Genomic DNA, 17,128 nt, shown 5'->3' with positions numbered 1-17,128 from the left:
AAAATTAACAGTATAGAGGGCACCTGGGTGGCTCAGTTTGTTAAGCATTTGACTTTGGCTCAGGTCATTATCTTGTGAGATTGAGCCCTGTGTCCAGCTCTGTGGGGAGTCTGTTCAAGATCCTCTGTCCCTCTCCCCAGTTCGTGTGTGCGCATGGGCACTATCTCAAATAAATCTTTTTTTTTTTTTTAAGATTTATTATTTATTAGAGCACAGAGGGAAAGGGAGAAGCAGACTCCCCACCTTGCAGAGATCCTGATGGGCTCGATCCCAGGACCCTGAGATCATGACCCAAGCTGAAGCCAAACACTTAACTAAGGCACCCCAATAAAATCTTATTTTAAAACGTTTACAGGAAGATACTAAGTGAAAAATGAAGTTTTCCCCAATAGCCTATCCTCCCAATCCTTTTCTTTGAAAATATAACTTTAACTGTGTTAATTGGGATTCCTTTTGCAAATAAAAGTATATGCATCTATGTAGCAAATATTATACATGGGGATTCTTAATGTGTCATTTCAGTAGCTTAGAACCTCTTTGCCTCTGTCCTGATCCAGGCATCCTCTATTGACATGAATCATGTAAAATTTCTAGACTAGTCTCTGCCCTTGCTCTGGCTTCCTTCCAGGCAGTTCTGTACACTAGTGATTTTTAAAAATTTGTCAGGCACAAGTTTTCATGGCTATTAACTGCTTTGGATAAAGGCCAGACTTTTGAAGAAGACCATAAATTGGGCTTACACAATCTAATACCACTTGGCCCACATCTCTTGGACTCAGTTAAGGGTCCATTTCTGGGTTCTATGCTATTCCATTGATCTTTGTGTTTTGTTTCTGTGTCAGTACTGTACTGTCTTGATAATTACAGCTTTGTAACAGCTTGAACTCTGGAATTGTGATACCACCAATTTCGGGTTTCTTTTTCAACATTCCTTGGACTATTTGGGGTTTTGTGGTTCCATACAAATTTTAGGATTATTTGTTCCAGCTCTGTGAAATAAGTTGATTGTATTTTGATAGTGATTGATTGCACTGAATGTATAGATTGCTCTAGGCAGCATAGACATTTTAACATTATTCTTCCAATCCACGAGCAGGAACATTTTTCCATTTCTTTGTCTTCCTCAATTTCTTTCATGAGTGTTCTATAGTTATCTGAGTACAGGTCTTTGCTTCTTTGATTAGGTTTATTCCTAGATATCATGGTTTTGGGTGCAGTTGTAAATAGGATCAACTCCTTAATCTCTTTTTTGTCTCATTAGTGTGTAGAAATGCAACTTATTTCTGTGCATTAATTTTATATCCCACCATATTGCTGAATTCCTATATGGGTTCTAGCAATTTTAGGGTGAAGTCATTTGAGTTTTCCATATAGAGTATCCTGTCATCTGCTAAGAGTGAGAGTTCGACTTTGCCGATTTGGATGCCTTTTCTTTTGTCTGATTGCTGAGGCCAGGACTTCTGGTACTATGTTGAACAATGGTGGGGAGAGTGGACATCCCTGTCATGTTCCTAACCTTAGGGGAAAAAGCTCTCCGTTTTTCCCCATTGAGAATATTCGCTATGGGCTTTTTGTATATGGTTTTATGATTTGAGATATGTTCTCTATCCCTACACTGTGAAGACTTTTAATCAAGATGGGATGCTTTACTTTGTCAAATGCTTTTTCTGTATCTATGGAGAGGATTATATGGTTTTTGTCCTTTTTTTTATTAATGTATATCACATTGATTTGTTGATGTTGAACCACCCTTGCAGCCCAGGAATAAGTCCCACTTGGTCATGGTGAATAATCCTTTACTGTTGGATCCTATTGGCTAGTATTGGTGAGAATTTTTGCATCCATATTCATCGGGGCTATTCTGTAATTCTCCTTTTTGGTAGGGTCTTTCTCTGGTTTTGACTTCAAAGTAATGCTGGCCTCATAGAAAGTTTGGACGTTTTCCTTCCATTTCTGTTTTTTGAAACAGCTTCAATCAAATAGGTATTCTTTAAATGTTTGGTTGAATTCCCCTGGCAATCCACCTGGCTCTGGACTCTTATTGGGAGATTTTTGATTACTGCTTCAATTTCCTTGCTGGTTATGGGTCTGTTCAGGTTTTCTGTTTCTTCTTGTTTCAGTTTTGGTAGCTCATAGGTCTCTAGGAATGCATCCATTTCTTCCAGATTGCCTAATTTGTTGACATATAGTTGCTTATAATATGTTCATATAATTATATTTTTTCAGTGTTTCTTGTGATCTTTTTCATTCATGATTTTATTTATTTGGGTCCTTTCTTTTTTCTTTTTGATAAGTCTGGCCAAGGGTTTATCCATCTTAATTCTTTCAAAGAATCAGCTCTTAGTTTTGTTGATCTGTTGTAGTCTTTTGGTTTCTATTTCATTGATTTCTGGTCTAATCTTTATTATTTCTCTTCTTTTAAAAAGAAATATTTATACATGAGAGAGGCAGAGACATAAGCAGAGGGAGAAGCAGGCTCCCTGCGGTGAGCTCTATTCAGGATTTGATCCCAGGACGCTGGGATCAAGACCTGAGCCAAAGGCAGGCACTCAACCACTGAGCCACCCAGGTGCCCCTTTTCTCTTCTGCTGGGTTCAGGCTCTACTTGCTGTTCTTTGTACAGCTCCTTTAAGTGTAAGGTTAGGTTGTATATTTGAGACCTATAGATAGGTCTCTATATACTTCCCTCCTTAGGATTGCTTTTGCTGTATCCCAAAGTTTTGAACAGTTGTGTTTTCATTTTCATTTGTTTCCATGAATTTGTAAAATTCTTTAATTTCATGCTTGACCCATTCATTCTTTAGTAGGATGCTCTTTAGCCTCCATGTATTTGAATTCTTTCCAAATTTTCTCTTGTGATTGAGTTCCAGTTCAGAGTATTGTGGTCCAAAAATATGCAGGGAATGAACCCAGTCTTTTGGTACTGCTTAAGACCTGATTTGTGACCCAGTATGTGATCTTTTCTGGAGAATGTTCCATTGCATCTGACAAGTAATTAACTGAAAATAACTAATTTGGTAAATGCTAAGTCTTAGTGTGTTTAGATGGCTATTTCTGGATTATCTAGAATTTAATTCAGTTTACTCTCATTTTAATGGATAATGAAGTATATTCTAAAAACTTTTAAGTCAAAATACTGTAATCCAAATGACTTATATTTGTTGTTTTTTGAAATTTTATTAGAGCACACAAGCAGGGGGGCGGGGGAGGCAGAGGGAGAGGGAGAAGCAAGGCTTCCAGCTAAGAAGAGAGCGTGATGTGGGGCTCGAGCCCAGGACCCTGGAATGATGTGAGCCAAAGGCACATGTTTAACCAACTGAACCACCCAGGTACCCCAAATGATTTATATTTGAATTTAACCATTACTCAGCACAAGATTTATAGGTTATATCTAAATAATAGAAATTGTTTATATAACAAAAATTTTAAAGATTTTTACTTAACTCATGAGACAGAAATGCAGAGACAGGCAGAGGGAGAAGCCGGCTCCCTACAGGAAGCCCGATGCAGAACTTGATCCTGGGACTCCAGGATCACACCCTGAGCCAAAGGCAGACGTTCAACTGCTGAGCCACCCAAGCGTCCCAATAACAAAATTTTTTTTTTTTTCCAATAACAAAATTCTTAAAAAGGGAACTCTTGAAAGGACAAGTTTCTTACTCATTTTTTCTGTTAAATTTGTTTTGATCTGTATTAAACCACTAAGTATGAGTATGGTTTTGTTTTGTTTTAAGATTTTATTTATTCATGAGAGACAGAGAGGCAGAGGGAGAAGCAGGCTCCATGCAGGGAGCCTGACGTGGGACTCGATCCCAGGTTTCCAGGACCACGCCCTGGGCTGAAAGCAGTGCTAAACTGCTGAGCTGCCTGGGCTGCCCTAAACCAGTTATATTTTAGGAAATGGGAGACCAAATAAGATTACTCAAAAAGAGATCTTTATATAGTTATATAATTCTAAAACAAAGGGAAATCTATCTTGTTAAATATTAAAAGATGGGCTTTTTTAATAAGGGAGGGGTACCTGAGTGACTGTCAATTAAGCGTCTGCTTTGGGCTTAGGTCATGATCCCAGGACTCTGGGATTAGCCTCCCCACTGAGTAGGGAGCCTGCTTCTCCCTCTCCCTCTACTGCTCCTCCCGTTTGTGCACACTCTCAAGTAAATAAAGTCTTAAAAAATAATAATAGATGGAATAGTATTGTGCCCTAATGGGGCAAAGATTTTGCACACTTCGCTTTTATTCTCTTGAGTGCTAATTACTCCTAACCATTAACTTTTTATTATGAAAAATCTCAAATACTTAAAAAAGTTTAAAGAATTAGCATGAACCATTATATATCCTTGTCTAAACAATTACTGGCATTTTGCCACATTGAAATTCTGTAAATGACATTCCTAAAAATGATGATATGCAAAATTGTGCAACAGATATCATAGGACTTGGGAAATGCGATTAAGGACACAACATTCAAAAACTTCATCAGGAACAAATCTAATAGAAACATACACGTGTTAAATAGTTAAATACATTCGATATTAAATATGCCACTTTACCTTGAGAAATACCTAAAACTGGCTTGTGACAGTGGATATTAAGTTGCAGCTATCATTGCAAAGTGATAGGGTTATCCTAAACATGACAAAGTTGTGACACCTGATGTGGATAGGTGTAGCTCGTAACAGTGAATTGATGTACCAATGCATATTGAGGTTTTGTATGTATGTTATTAGGCAGTTTAATTTAGCTGGGTGCATTTTTCTTGTGCTCACCTTTTTCTGAGGAAATTACAAGCAAATTTTGAAATTAGCATTTTGCTCAAGTTGTCCACTTGTTGGTTTAAGGTTTTTCTCGACATTTTTACTATAACATGTCTAAGTGTAGATCCCTTTGAATTTTTTGCCCTTGAATATACAGATTATTTTTCCAGTAATCTTGTTCATGGAGATAAAGATCAAAATTCAGAATAACTGAAGTGGCTAGAAGTTGGACAAAGTACTACAAGAGGAAGCTTGTAGTGTGGAAGAGTAGTCTTGAGTTCTTGGCTGAGTATTTATTTTTCTATCTGGGGGCTCTTTTCTAGAGTCCATGGAACAACCATCTGGAAGGTAGTAGGCCAAAGTTTACAAAGGACCAGGAAAATTCAGTAGAGCCTACAGAAGGCTATTATTGCCTTAGCATTGATGCTAAATGAGCTCTGCAATAAAGACTTCTCTAGACTCTTCAAAACAGGTTTTCTTTTTTTTTTTTTTAAGATTTATTTATTTATTCATGAGAGACAGGCAGAGGGAGAAGCAGGCTCCATGCAGGGAGCGTGACGTGGGACCTGATCCCGGACCCCAGGATCACAGCCCGAGCCGAAGGCAGGCACCCAACCTGCTGAGCCACCCAGGTGTCCCCATAACAGGATTTTTTTTAAAGGATCAAACTAATCCCAAATAGCTATGTATCAAAGCAAAACTTCAGGGTCCCAGAGTGGTTTAGTCAATCATCCAGCTCTTGATTTCAGTGCAGGTCTCAGTCTCAGGATCATGGAATTGAACCCTGAGTTGGGGAGGAGTCAGCGGGGAGTCAGCATGGGGTTCTCCCTCTACACCCCCCGCCATGCATGCACACTCTCTAAAATAAGTAAATCTTTTTAAAAAATTGAAAACTTTAAATGATAAAATCCAGCACTCAGTAACTTAAAATTCATGATATCTGACATTCAATCAAAAATTATTGGTCATGCAGATGAAAGGACAATGAAAAAGTGGGGATCTGTAAAGGAGTGGTTTTTGTGTTACTGAAATTAAGCTGGCATAAATTCAGGTTAGAGTGTTATGAATTTAAGATGTTAAATGTCTCCATGGTAACCACAAAGAAAATAGCTATAGAATATACACAAAAGAAAATAGGGGAGGAATTTAAATATTTCACCATAAAAAAAGACAAAAGACACAGATGCCTGGGTGGCTCAGTTGTTAAGCATCCAGCTCTTGGTTTCCACTGGGCTCATGATCTCGGGGGCTCATGATCATGGGATTGAGCCCCATGTCAAGCTCCCTGTTAGGGAGCCTGCTTGTCTCCCTCTCTCTGCCCCACCCCTTTCACACTCACTCTCTCTAAATGGATTAAAAAAAAAAAAAAAAAAGACAAGTCAGGAAATGGACAAAAAACCATGTAAGACCTATTTAAAAATGACGGGGGCACCTCGGTGGCTCAGGCAGTTAAGTATCTGATTCTTGGTTTTGGCTCAGGTCATGATCTCAGGGTCTGAGATCAGCCCCAGGTCCAGCTCCACACTCGCTGGGATGCTGCCTCCCTCTGCCTCTCCCCCTGCTGGTGTGAACACTCACAATTTTTTAAAAAGAGAGTGCATGTGCACGAGGGAGGGAGGAGCAGAGGGAGAGAGGAAGTCCTCAAGCAGACTCCCTGCTGAGTGTGGAGCCCCATGTTGGGCTTAATCTCACCACCCTGAGATCATGACCTGAGCAGAAACCAGGAGTCAGATGCTCAACCAACAGCCACCCAGGCGCCCTAATAAGTAAATCCTTAAAAAAAAAGAAAAATGACAGACATAAGTCCCTCATCAGTAATTACTTACAATGTAAATAGGTTAAACTCTTCAATCAGAAGACCAATTGGCAGAAAGGATACAAACATGATCCAACTAGTTTGTCTAGTTTTGGATTTCACTTGAGATCCAAAGACAAATAGATCAAACATGAAAGGGTGGTGTAAAGAATCCCTATAGGGGTGCTTGAGTGGCTCAGTTTAGTGTCCAACTCTTGATTTCAGCTCAGGTCATGATCTCAGAGTCATGAGACTGAGCCCCATATCTGAGCCCTATATCAAGCTCTACACTAAGTGTGAAGCCTGCTTAAATTCTGGGGTGCCTAGGTTGACTCCATTGGTTGAGTGATGGTCTTTTAGTTTTGGCTCACGTCATGGTCTCGGGATCTTGAGATGGAATCCACATTGGGCTCCATGCTCAGCAGGGAGTCTGCTTGAGATTCTCTCCCTCTGCCCCTCCCCCCACTTTGGTGCGCACACCAAATAAATAAAAATAAATTTTTTTTAAGATTTTATTTATTCATGAGACACACAGAATGAGAGAGAGAGACAGAGACACAGGCAGAGGGAGAAGCAGGCTCCATGCAGGGAGCCCGATGTGGGACTCGATCCTGGGTATTCAGGATCGGGCCCTGGACTGAAGGCAGCACTAAATCGCTGAGCCGCCAGGGCTGCCCGATAAAAATAAATCTTAAAAAAGGTTCTCCCTCTCCCTTCCCCCCTTCTCTCTCATACTCTACAAAAGCAAACAAAAAACAACAAAACCCCAAGTGGCTATACTAATAACAGACAAAATTTAAATTTTTTTTAAGATTTTTAAAATTTGGGATCCCTGGGTGGCACAGCGGTTTGGCACCTGCCTTTGGCCCAGGGCGTGATCCTGGAGACCCGGGATCGAATCCCACGTCGGGCTCCCAGTGCATGGAGCCTGCTTCTCCCTCTGCCTATGTCTCTGCCTCTCTCTCTCTGTGTGTGTGTGTGTGACTATCATAAATAAATTTTTTTTTAATTTTTAAAAAAAAATTTTTAAAATTTACTTAACGCAGAGCACAAGAAGAGGGAACGACAGAGGGAGAAGCAGGCTCCATACAGAGCAGGGAGCCAGATGCGGGGCTTGATCCCAGGACCCTAGGATCATGACCTGAACCAAAGGCAGATGCTTAACTGACTGAGCCACCCAGGTGCCCCTAGAATTTAAATTTTAAGAAGTTAAAAGAAACAGGACATTATATGTAAAAAGGCTCAATCTACCAAGTAAGTATAACAATTACAAATACTTATGCACCTAACAATAACATCAAAATGTATGAAGCAAAATCTGACAGAATTAGCACATGTGGGTGGCTCAGCAGTTGAGCATCTGCCTTCAGCTCAGGTCATGATCCTGGAGACCTGGGATCAAGTCCCGCATCAGGCTCCCGGTAAGAGGCCTGCCTCTCCTTCTGCCTGTGTCTCTGCCTCTCTCTCTCTCTCTGTGTGTCTCTCATGAATAAAGAAATAAAATCTTTAAAAATAAATAACAGAAGAAGACATACAGAGAGCCAACAAGTACATGAAAAGGTATTTAACATCACTAATCATTAGGGAAGTGCAAATCAAAACTATCATGAGATACCACACCTGTTAGAATGGCTATTCTCAAAAAGATAACAGTGTTGGCAAGGGTGTGGAGAAAAGGGAACCTTTGTGCACTGTTGGTGGGAATGTAAATTGTTGCAGCCACTGTAGCAAACAGTGGAGGTTCCTCAAAAAATTAGAACTACCATATGATCCAGTGATTCCACTTCTGAATATTAATCCGAAGGAAATGAAAACACTAATTCAAAAAGATACATGCACTTCATATTCATTCAACCTTTTCAACAAATCCTATTACAACAGCCAAGATATGGAAGTAACCTGTGTCCATCAATAGCTGAATGGATAAGGATAAAGAAATGGAATAGTATTCAGGCATAATAAGAAAATCTTGCTATTTGTGACAATATGGATGGACTTTCAGGGCATTGTGCTAAGTGAAATATATCAGAGACAAATACTGTATGATCTCACTTATATGTAGTATCTAAAAACATAAAAATGAACTCATAGATACAGAGAACAAATTGGGGGTTGCCAGAGGTGGCGGGTGGGGGGTGGGGGTTGTGGTGAAGTGAATGAAGATGGTTAAAAGGTACAAGGTTCTAACTAAGTCATGGGGATATAAAATACAGCATAGTGACTGTAGTTAATACTGTATTATATATTTGAAAATTGCTAAAAGTAAATCTGAAAAGTTCTCATTTACTGTGATCATTTTACAATCTATAGAAATATCAAATCATGTACTTAAAACTCATGTTAATTATTTCTCAATAAATAAAGAAATTTAAAAATAAGGCAAACTGGAAAATTATAAAATTGTAGAAATTAACATTCTTTTAAGCAACCAATAGATCAAAGAAAAGTCACTAGGGAAATTAAAATGTACTTAGAGATGAATAAAAATGAAAACACAACATACCAAAACTTATGGGAAACAGTGAAAGCAGCACTAAGGGGGAAATTTATAAATATAAAACAAGAAAGATCTCAAATCAACATCCTAACTGTACAATTTAAGGAACTCTGACAAGAGAGCAAAGACCATTCAATGGGGAAAGGGCAATCTTTTCAACAAATGGTGCTGGAAAACTGGATGTCCACATGCTGAAGAATGAGGTTGGACCCTTATCAAACACTATATATGAAAAATTAACTCAAAGTAGATCAAATATGTACATGTAAGACAAAACAATAAAACTTTTAGAAGAAAACCACGTTGGATTTGGCAGTGATTTCTTCAATATGACACCAAAAGCATAGGTAACAAAAGAAAAAAAATAAAATGGACTTCACAAAAATTTTAAAGTTTTGTGTATCAAAAGGCACTATCAACGAAGTAAAAAGCAACCTACAGAAAGGGAAAAGGTATTTGCAAATCTTATCTTTCATAAGGGATTAAATTCTAGAATATGTACAGAATTCCTAAAACTAAGCAACAATAAGCAAAAAACAATTTACAAACCCAATTCAAAAATGGGCAAAGGACTTGAGCAGACATTTCTCCAGGGAACGTACATACACAAATGGCCAATAAGCGCATGAAAAGATGTCCAACATCACTAAACATTAGGGAAATGCAAGTTAAAACTACAATGAGATACCATCTCACACCCATTAGGATGGCTACTATAAAAACCTAACCAAGCCAGAAAGCAACAAGTGTTGAAAAGGATGTAAAAAAATTGGAACCCTTGTGCACTGTTGATGGGAACGTGAAATGGTACAGCTGCTGTTGAAAACAGTAGGACAGTTCCTCAAAAAATTAAAACTAGGATTACCATATGATCTAGCAATTCTGCTTCTGTGTATACACCCAAAAGAACTGAAAGCAGGCTCTCAAAGAGATACTTGTACACCCTCATTCATAGTAACATTATTCACAAAGGCTAAAACATGGAAGCAACCCAAGTGGCCACTGATGAATGAATGGATAAGAAAAATGTAATATTTATATATAATATGTATATTATATACATATACACACACACATACATACAGTGGAAGATTATTCAGGCTTTTAAAAGGAAGGAATTTCTGGGATCCCTGGGTGGTGCAGCGGTTTGGCGCCTGCCTTTGGCCCAGGGCGCGATCCCAGAGACCCAGGATCGAATCCCACGTCGGGTTCCCCGTGCATGGAGCCTGCTTCTCCTTCTGCCTGTGTCTCTGCCTCTCTCTCTCTCTCTGACTATCATAAATAAATAAAAATTTAAAAAAAAAATAAAAGGAAGGAATTTCCAACATATGCTACAACATAAATGAACCTTGAGGACATTATGCTGGATGAAATAAACCAGTCACAAAAAAGATAAATATGATCCCACTTATATGAAGTACTTAAGAGTACTCAAAAATCATAGAAACAGAAAGTAAGAATGGTGGTTGCCAGGGCTGGCAGGATTGGAGAATGGGAAGTTCTCATTCTGGGAGTGTGGCATTTCAGTTTTACAAGAGGAAAAGTTCTGGGGATGGTTGGTAGTGATGGTTACACAATAGGGCAAATGTATTTAATACCACTGAACTATATGCTTATAAATTGTTAAGATGGTAAATTTTATGTATATTTTGCCACAATAAAAACTGAAAACACACCAGTCACATAAAGAAGCAGGAAACTATGTATAATGGAGAAAAAAAATCAACCAAGAGAAACAAATCCAGAAATGATAGAATGTCAGACTTAACAGCTTTTAAAACAAATTTTATTTATTTATTTATTTATTTATTTATTTATTTATTTATCTATCTATCTATCTATCTATTTATTTGAGAGAGAGCATGAGTCGAGGTGGGAGGAGAGGAGCAGAGGGAGGAGAAGCAGACTCCCTACTGAGCAGGGAACCCTATGCGGGGCTCAATCCCAGAACCCTGAGATCATGATCTCAGCTGAAGGCAGGCATTTAACTGACTGGGCCACTCAGGTGCCCCCTGAAAACAGCTTTTATAAATTTTCCATGTACACTCAAGCATGTAAAAGAAAATATGAACATGAGGAGAAAATGAAGGATATAAGATAGATTGAAATGAAATGTTTACAAATGAAAAATTCAATACTCTGGATAGGATTAATAGCAGTTTAGATATTGCTGGAGAAAAGGAGTAAACTTGAGGGAATGACCTCAGAAACTATCCAAAATAAAGCACAGAAAGAAATGGAATTGATTTTGTAAATTGATTTTGTATCCACCAACCTTGTTAATTTATATCACTCTAATAACTTACCTCTCTTTTTGAGAGATCTTCTACACAATTAAGTCATTTGTAAGTATTGAGAGTTTTTCACCCTCCCTTTCCAATCCATATACCTTTCATTTCTTTTTCTATCCTTTCTCGCCGGCTAGGACCTAGAGTAGAAATGCAGAATAGAAATGATCACAGTGGGTGTGGTCGCCAGATAGCAACTAATAATTTCTGCCTTCTGGTATTCACAATCTTGTGTAACCCCCACCCTTTCCCTCAGTGCACCAGGGTTGGATGATAGCATATGATCACCAGGCATGGAACAGAAGGGATAGGTCACTCCCAGGATTAGATCATAAAACACCGTAGATTCTGTCTTGGACACTCTGGTTTTTGCTCTCTCCTGAATTATTTGATCTTGAGAGGAACAAGTTGCTATGAAATGGAGAAGCTTTATGGAGACAGGCCTTCAGCGGACAGCCAGCAAGGAAATAAGGCCTGTCAACAATCACATGAGTGAGCTTGGAAGCAGATTCTCCGATCTCTCAGTTGAGCCTTGAAATGACTGTGTCCCTAACAACTTGACTTACCCTTTAAGAAATCCTGAGCCTGAACCATTCAGCTAAGCTATCCCAAACTTCTGACCCTTAGAAACTAGATGAGGTAATTATGTTTTATTGTTTTAGGGAAGTACTTTATATAACATTACATAGATAATTAATACAGAGGGCATCTTGGTTTCACCCATCTTTTCACCAATAAGTATGATTGTTATTTTTTGTTTGTTTGCTAGATGTCCTTTATTGAGTTAAGGAATTTTCCTTTTGTTCCTAGTTTCTTAAGAGATTTGTTTTAAATATGTATGGATGCCAAATTTTTTGGTATTTTTTTTTTTTAAGATTTTACTTATTCATGAGAGACACGAGAGAGAGAGAGGCACAGACACAGGCAGAGGGAGAAGCAGGCTCCATGCAGGGAGTCTGATGTGGGACTGGATCCCTGGTCTCCAGGATCACACCCTGGGCTGAAGCTGGCGCTAAACTGCTGAGCCACCCGGGCTGCCCAATTTTTTGGTATTTATTTGAGATTATTTTATGACTTTTCTGCTTATATTAGTCTTTTCAAAGAATTAATTTTGGCTCTGTTGATTTTCTCTATTGTACATTTGTCTTACATTTCTTTAGTTTTACATGCTTATTATTTCTACTTTCTTTTGAATTTTTTTTTTTTTTTTTTTTTAATTTATGAGAGACAGAGAGGTACAGAGACACAGGCAGAGGGAGAAGCAGGCTCCATGCAGGGAGCCCCATGCGGGATTTGATCCTGGAACTCCCAGATTATGCCCTGACCCAAAGGCAGATGCTCAACCACTGAGCCACCCAGGCGTCCCTTATTTCTACTTTCTTTGGGTATTTCCATACTTCTACTTTTTTTTCTTCTTAAGTTGGATTATATTAGTTCACTAATTTTGAGCCTTTCTTTTCTAACATAAGCATTTAAGATTAGTTTCCTAGAACACTGCTTTAGCAACATCCTACACAAAACACTTTTTTGAAGTTTATTACTTTTATAATTTTTAAGTGTACAATTCAGTGTTTTTAGCATATTCACAGCTATCACCACTAATTCCAGAACATTTTTTTAAAAGATTTTATTTATTTATTCATGAGAGACAGAGAGAGAAAGAGAGGAAGAGACATAGGCGTAGGGTGAAGCAGGCTCCATGCAGGAAGCCCGATGTGGGACTCGATCCCGGGACTCCAGGATCACACCCTGGGCCGAAGGCACATGCTAAACCACTGAGCCACCCAGGGATCCCCCAGAACATTTTCATCACCCCAAACAAAAGCCCCATTCCCTCTAGTAGTCACTCCCTATTTCCCCTCTCCCCAGTCCCGGGAAACCACTAACCTTTCTGTCTCTGTGGACTTGCCTATCCTGGACATTTCATAGAAGTGGAATCAGACTGTGTGTGGCCATTTCTTTCACTCAGCATAAGGTTTTCATGGTTCATCAACCTTGTAGTATGTATCAGAAGTTCATCCCCTGTTTTTAGTGTAAATTCATGACCCTCTGCCCCTGTATTAATACCTTGGAACTTCAATTTAGCATTTATTACAACAAATGTTATAGTCTAAAGTTAAAACACATTTTTGCAATTTCAATATCAAATTGCATACAGAACAAATAAACTTTACATAATAACAAGACATTTCCATCCATGACTGGGACATGTGAGCCTTCATATTGATCTCAGCCCCCCACAGGTGCTTTTTAAGTCATGAAGGTTATCCTCAGCTTCATTTGTCTCTGGCTAAGCCCTGGTTCTTCTTGTGCTGATATGGCTATAGGAACAGCAACTGTGGCAGGAGTTAAAAACAGCTGTAGCAGCCTCTTCCTTCTTATGTTTCTTTTGGGGGGGGCCTGTTCTTTCTTTTCTTTTCTTTTTTTTCTTTTCTTTCTTTCTCTTTCTTTCTTTCTTCTCTTTCTTCATCTTTCTCTTTCTACGTCCTTCTTTGGGATTCCTTGCAGTAATGGGTTTGGTGGCAGGCTTTCAGTCTTTTTGATCAGTGACATGTTTATAGTGACATGTTTATAGTGACATCTGTTTATAGAGGGTGACTGAGACTGGACAGGGGATGGAGGTGCTTGGGGGTTTTAGCTACTGGCTCAGGAGACTCTGAGGTCTGTGGAGCTGGAGGCCACTGGGAGATCAAATGCTCTTTTTAGGTAGATAGGCTCAGGGAAGACTCTTTTCCATGCTTTGATAGCAATGCAGGTGAAGTCTGTTGCCGACTTCTTTGGGGGGTGAAGAATGAAAGACCCTTTGGGTGGAGATGGTGATGCCCTTGTTTAGGAGGTGGAGAAGAAACACACATCTCATCTGTTTTGGAGGAGACCGTCTTGAGAATATTGAGCACTGATGTGGGGTAGGAGAAGGGGGCTCTTCCCTCGGTAGCATCATGGAAGACCTTGGAAGACCAGCGTCTTGAAGAGGAGTGAGGAGGAAAACGGCGTCCTCTACTGGTGATGAGGAGGGAATCCACCTACCACAAGGGAATCCTCTTCCTGGCCCTTTGGCTTTCGTGGTGAGAAAGAGGCCTGAGAATCCACACCATTTTTTCAAATGGGACCCCTTGAGTCGCTCATCATCATCTAAAAGGAGGATCCAGAGTCAGATGAAGACTGCTGGTTTTGTCATCTGGTTTGGTGTCTCTGCTGCACAGAATCTGTGGCAACCATTTTGCCACCTTTATGTTCTCTTTATGAACTCTTTTCCAGGTTTTGGGGCTGGCGAGAGGGGCTCTTTTCTCATTACCTTTATATTGTGTCCCTTTACCTGAAGGTCTCCTTAGAGATACAGAAACATGAGCTTGTCGGTACAGCTTGGCTGCTGGGAGGTTGGGAAATGAATTTTTGGTGTTGTTGCTGGAGATATTGGTGCCTTCTCCTCAGAGGGCATGTGAAGGACATAACCTACAAGTTTTTTTGAGGGAGCCAGATGTTTTTTGTGATTGGCAACCAGACAAAGCAGACAATGAGCTATTTCTAGACAAGGATGCTGATGAGTACTTTTTTCTGTCTCTCTTCTAAGCCTTGATGGAGTTCAAGGAGATAGCCACCTCCCTAGGGATGGCTTGCTGCTAGGTGAGCCAACCAGGTCAAGCATGAGAAGAATAGTGTCTTGGTCAAATCTCTTTTTCTCCCCCCCCCCCCCCCCCCCCGGAAAGGTTCGTAGGCTCTGGTACAGGTTCAGGTTGGGGAATTTTCAGTATGTCACTGAAGTGGTGACTTGTACTGAAGGTTCTTTTTAGTTTTCTTGAAGATTCTGGGAATGCTGGTTTTTCTTTTTCTGGGGCTGGGGAAGGACTCTGGCTCATGGTTCTGATGGGGAAATTGAACATAATTGTGCTTTCTCTCTCTCCTCACTGGGCAGGATTATCTTCTAGGGAAAAGAGAGACGAATTGGAGTCTTCTTGGGCTTCAGGAAGACTCTCTCCTTTCTCTCTCTCTGCTGCTTTTTCTTTCTTTCTGCTCTTTATCTTTGTTTTCACCTTGCTTTTTCATAAATGCCAATGTTTCTTTTCATTCTGCCTCTGCTTTATTTCTCCTTCGGGTCTGGGAAAGCAGAATGTATTCCAGTGATGTCTCATAGGAGGAGCCAAAGTTCTCCCATAAACTAACTTTCCAGCACTTTTTTTTCCATTCAAAAACCCAGTCAGGTTGATTCTCATAATACTGGAGTCTGGAGTCTCCAAATATACCCAAAAGAGTTGGGTCAGAGGCACAATGGGACGCTTACTCTGCTGTAACCTAATAAGGTGATGGTACTACATACTTAAATTCAAGGAGTAACTTCTATTTTGGTTCAGTCCTTCACTTCCAATTGGTTGTAAACTCTGTCACAACATCCTCTTCAAACCCAAGAATTTCTGTTACTTGTTTTGTTATCCAAGGCTTTGTAACCTCCAGATTTGCTTTGCTCATATCTGCCAATTTTTCTAGGCATTCTGTACATTTCAGCTATTTCAGTAGCTTCTGTTTGTTGCTGAAGCAATGATCTTATTTTGCAGTTGTTCTATAGAAGAATCCCAGGGTCATGTTGTTCTAACATCACTTCTTTACTCCAAGTGCCAGAGCTCTTTTTTTTACCTGGCTGAGGCTTTCTCAGAGTTACATTGCAGTTTCAACCTCCTCCAACACAATTATTCTACTTTCTCTCTCCTTTCTAAGGTGTTAGACTATATCTTGGTCTGGAGACTTCCTACTCCTCCTTTTATCTTTCACAGGAATTTCCCCCAGTAAATCTCTTGCACTTCCAACTCCTTGGTGTCTGCTTCTTGAAAGACTTAAACTGACAGAAAAAAGAAAAAAGAAGAAGAGAAAAAAGGAAACAACCCAAGTAACCATCAACAGGTATATGGATAAACTTTAAAAAGTAAAAAAGTGGGGTGCCTGGCTGGCTCAGTTGGTAGAGTGTGCAACTCTTTATCTTGGGCTGTGGGTTCAAGCCCCACAGTGGGGGGTAGAGATTAAAAATTAAAATCTTTAAGAAAAAAGTGAAAAAAGACAATGTTAATACTGCAGATTAAATTTGAGTATCTCTTGTCTGTAACTCTTACATTAGAAAGAGCACACACACATACAAAAAAATTAAAAACGAAGAAAATTCTTCCAGTATTGGAAAGCTATTATCTTTCAGCAAAGAATACTATTCAGCACTTTAAACTGAACAGGCTGCTCATATACACAACATGGATGAATTAAAAACAAAAACCAAAAGAAACTAGTATTCTGAGCAAAAAACCTGAAAGCAAAAGGAGTACATACTACATGATTCCATTTATGTGAAGTTCTAGAACAGTCAAAGGGATGGAATGGGGGATAGGCTGGGAAGGGGCACAAGAGATCTTTCTGGAATAATGGAAATGTCCTGTATCTTTCTTTGCTATTTCAAATTTTTACTTAAATTCTAGTTAACACATTGTGTAATACTGGTTTCAGGAATAGAATTTAGTGATTCATCAGTTACATATAACACCCAGTGCTCATCATAACAAGGGCCCTCCTTAATCCCCATCACCTATTTAGTCCATCCTCCACCCATCTCCTTCCATCAACCCTCAGTTTGTTCTCTATAGTTAAGAGTCTCTTACGGTTTGCTTCCCTCTGTCTCTCTTTTTTTCTTTCCCATATGTTTATCTGTTTTGTTTCTTAAATTCCACAAATGAGGGAAATCATATGGTATTTGTCTTTCTCTGCAAATGTTCTATATCTTAGTACTGGTATGATCTCATGAGTGTATGTATTTGTC

This window comes from Canis aureus, chromosome 11, assembly GCF_053574225.1.
Source record: "Canis aureus isolate CA01 chromosome 11, VMU_Caureus_v.1.0, whole genome shotgun sequence".
Classification (NCBI taxonomy): domain Eukaryota; kingdom Metazoa; phylum Chordata; class Mammalia; order Carnivora; family Canidae; genus Canis; species Canis aureus.
Note: the sequence above shows the minus strand (reverse complement) of the source record.